The 3,823-nt window shown below is 48.3% G+C and overlaps 1 protein-coding gene across 1 annotated transcript in view; it reads right to left on the bottom strand.

The window, feature by feature from the left end:
• Window positions 1-3,268, bottom strand: part of PLEKHG6 (pleckstrin homology and RhoGEF domain containing G6) — a 37,780-nt gene extending 34,512 nt beyond the window's left edge. The window contains exon 1 of the mRNA XM_017883357.1: window positions 3,190-3,268. The gene's annotated coding sequence lies outside the window, so the exon portion shown is untranslated. The remainder of the gene's footprint in view (window positions 1-3,189) is intronic.
• Window positions 3,269-3,823: the final 555 nt, after the last annotated feature.

Genomic DNA, 3,823 nt, shown 5'->3' with positions numbered 1-3,823 from the left:
CCCGCCTCGGCCTCCCAAAGTGCTGGGATTACAGGCTTGAGCCACCGCGCCCGGCCCACATTTTCTTTATCCACTCGTTGGTTCAACTCAAACTGATATTATGAAGCATCCTTTTTTCAGGGCCATGACACTTTTACACTCCAAGCATTCTATCTTAAAATTTGGGAAAGTTGAGAGGTCATGTGGTGCCTAAAGTATTCTATGTGGCGTAGGTTATTATTATGATTGTTTGTAGACACAGGTTCTTGCTATGCTCAAGAGAGCCACCTGCCTGGCCTCCCAAAGTGCTGGGATTACAGGCATAAGCCACCGCACCTGACCAGCATGGATTATTTCTTAACACCCCCTTTCTCTACAAAAGTTATTTTCAGCAATAATCATGAATTGAAGTTTCCATATTGGCCCTCATAAAACAAAAATATTACAACTTGTAATTTGCTTTCCATTTCACTTTTTTTTTTTCTTTAAGACAGAGTCTCACTCTGTCACCCAGGCTAGAGTGCAATCTCAGCTCACTGCAATCTCCGTCTGCTGGGTTCAAGTGGGTCTTGTGCCTCAGCCTCCCGAGTAGCTGGGATTACAGGCGTGTGTCACCACGCCCAGCTAATTTTTGTATTTTTAGTACAGACAGGGTTTCACCATGTGGGCCAGGCAGGTCTTGAACTCCTGGCCTCAAGTGATCCTCCCACCATGGCCTCCCAAAGTGCTGGGATACAGGCATGAGCCACCACACCTGACCTCTTTTTCGCTGTTTTAAATTTTTAACACAAACAAAAAGTCCAAGTAGACAAGAGGAAAATAACTCAAGTTATTCCTTTGTCTTTGCAATCATGGCACCATCATTGTGTGTTTTGAATCTACCATTGAAAGGCAGAGATATGTGGTTCTGTTAGTGGAAAAAAGGATCTTGATCCAGAGCCCAGAGGGTTCTGAGATCTTGTGCCCGAAGGAATTCAAGGCAAGTCACAGAGTGCAGTAAGAAGAGAGTTTATCGAAAGCTATTCTGTTACACAGGAGGGTGTCCTCAGGAAGCAAGCAGAGGACTGCCCCGGCTTTAAGTTTTTCTCATATAGGGGTCTGGTCGATATGAAGGTTAAACTAAGCTGTGTCTACATGTGGGTGAGCAGACTGCATGAGAGAGTTGATAACTCTGTTGATTTAAAGAAAACTCTCCGTAGCGTTTTAGTGTGTAAGTATTAATACATCAAGGTATAACTATGATTGTCTTCAGAGCATATGTTGATATGGGTATCGGGACATGTGGACTCTCCATTGTTGTCGGAGTGGGTCTTTGTAGGCATCTTTAGACTGTTTCCTCAACTATAAACACACCGTGACTATAGGCTGTGACCAGCAAGGGATGTGCCTGTCGTGTGTGTGTGTGTGTGTGTGTGTGTGTGTGTGTGTGTGTGTGTGCCTTTCCAGTTTTGAGATGGAGTTGATTGACCGGGTGCCGTGGCTCATACCTATAATCCCAGCACTTTGGGAGGCCGAGTCGGGAGGATTACTTAAGACCAGGAGTTGAGACCAGCCGGGCAACATGGGGAGACCCTGTCTCTAAATTTAAAAAAAAAAAAAAAAAGATGGAGTTGAGTGTAAAATGGTGTCACTGGCTCTCCCAAGCTCCTGCTTCCATAGCAGCTCCACAGGGACGGAGGCGCTGACCAGCCAGAAGGAGGAAACCCGTGTAGCTGAGTCTGCGGGTGTCCGGGGCTCACTGTATAACTAGAGTTTTCAGCTTTAATTTCTGCACAGGAGATAATGTTATTTAAACGCTAAGTTATAAAAACAAGTTAACTTGAAGTTCACATATTATTTATTTATTTATGAGACGGAGTCTCACTCTGTCACCCAGGCTGGACTGCAGTGGTGCAATCTCGGCTCACTGCAACCTCTGCCTCCCAGGTTCAAGTGATTCTCCCGCCTCAGCCTCCTGAGTAGCTGGGATTACAGGCGTGCACCATCACGCCTGGCTAATTTTTGTATTTTAGTAGAGATGGGGTTTCACCATGTTGGCCAGGCTGGTCTCGAACTCCTGGCTTCAAGTGATCCACCTGCCTCAGTCTCCCAAAGTGCTGGGATTACAGGTGTGAGCCACTGCGCCCATCCGGCCGAAGTTCACATATAATGAAAACTCAGTGGTAATGACAGCATTTATTTAGATTTAGATCTTAGACCAATAAAATGCATTTTCAGGGAGGAATGTTTTATCACTGACATTGTTTAGGATTGCTGGCCCAGGGGATAACAAAGAGCTTTCGGTGGGTTAGTCTTTTACAATTCTCTAGGGACAATGCAGCCTCTATTCCCTGCCTTGGCCGTGGTGGGGAAACGGTTTTCACTGCCCTGCTATTGCCTACCACTGATAAGAGGTCTACCTTTCTCTTATAAAGTGGCGGAAGGGTGATTCATGTCAAAAGGCTGGTGGGACGCCAGCCAGCATGAGCCCTTGACCCCTCTCCTACTTCCTTCCTATCCTGTCCTGTCTCCATCCTGCTGTTTGGACAGGAGATGTTGCAGTCCTGGACCTTGAGACTCAGAGACTTGCCCTAGGGCTGGCATACCGGAAGGAGCCCAGGACCCTGGCTCATCAGCACGCCATGGAAAGTGCTCTGTCTTCAGACTGTGAGGGAGAAGTAAGATCTCATTGTTTCCGGGGTCTCACTCTCCCACCCAGGCTGGAGTGCAGTGGTGAGATCTCGGCTCACTGTCACCTCCACCTCCTGGGTTCAAGCAATTCTCCTGCCTCAGCCTCCCGAGTGGCTGGGATTACAGGTGCGCACCACCATGCCCAGCTAATTTTTGTATTTTTAGTAGAGACAGGGTTTCACCATGTTGGCCAGGCTGGTCTTGAACTCCTGACCTCAAGTGATCCATTGGCCTCGGCCTCCCAAAGTGGTGGGATTACAGGCGTGAGCCACCATGCCTGGCCCTCTTTTCTGAGGTTTCTGACACTTTCAGGAATCAGGGACATTTATGCCGGAGTTCTGACATTTAAGCTGAGGTCTGAAGAATGAATAGGTATTTTCTGAGTAAGAAGAGGGAAGAGAATTTCAAGGAGTTGGGGGCTTGGGTAGGAAAGCTAAGAGCCAAGAGACCACACGGTGAGTTTGAGGAATGAAAAGAAGCTTTGGATGGGGGAGTTCAGAGTGCCAGGGCATCTGGAATAGGAACCCCAGAAGTACTTACCTGCGCAAATTATTGATCTGCGCTCATTGGCATTGCCTAATATTATGTTTGGGAGTTCCGGGGTGCTAGGAGGTTCTTACAGGCCAAACCACGAAATCCAGGGCCTCACCTTCCTAGGGTTGCCCCAGGCAACCTCTGTTTGTAAAGAATCCTGTTTATTATCTACTGACTCATGGTCATCTGTGGTTTCTATGGTTCCCGCCAACAATGAAGCATAAATCCATTCCTAGAGGGTGGGGTCTACAAGGTGGGGCTGTCCTCTCCCTTTTCTGGCTCAGAGCTCCTCACAGCTTCCCAGCCTGCCACGGGGGGGTGGGGGGGTGGGGGGAGTGTCTTTGTCTATGGAATCTCAGATGTGGGGCTCCTTGGGAAGCTGGGACAAGGAACCGAGTGGAGTGAAGGGACAGATCTCTGCAGTCAGAGCTGGGGCCATGTCCATTGAGTGAGAGAGAACTGGGCTGCTCTAAGCTGATCAGAAGCCCTGTTCCCTCTGCATAACTAGAGGAGGAGCCCAGGAGATGGAGAGAGAGACTCCAGGAAGAGTTAGAGCAGGATTAGGAGACCTGGCCCCTTTCTTCACCAGGGACAAGCAGAGTTTGTTCCCCAAAGCTGTAGCAGATATATACATGCAAAG

The sequence above is a fragment of the Rhinopithecus bieti genome, unplaced genomic scaffold (genome assembly GCF_001698545.2).
Source record: "Rhinopithecus bieti isolate Rb0 unplaced genomic scaffold, ASM169854v2 scaffold_13342, whole genome shotgun sequence".
NCBI lineage: Eukaryota > Metazoa > Chordata > Mammalia > Primates > Cercopithecidae > Rhinopithecus > Rhinopithecus bieti.
The sequence above is the reverse complement of the archived record's forward strand: the minus strand, read 5'-3'. Positions and strand labels throughout refer to the sequence as shown.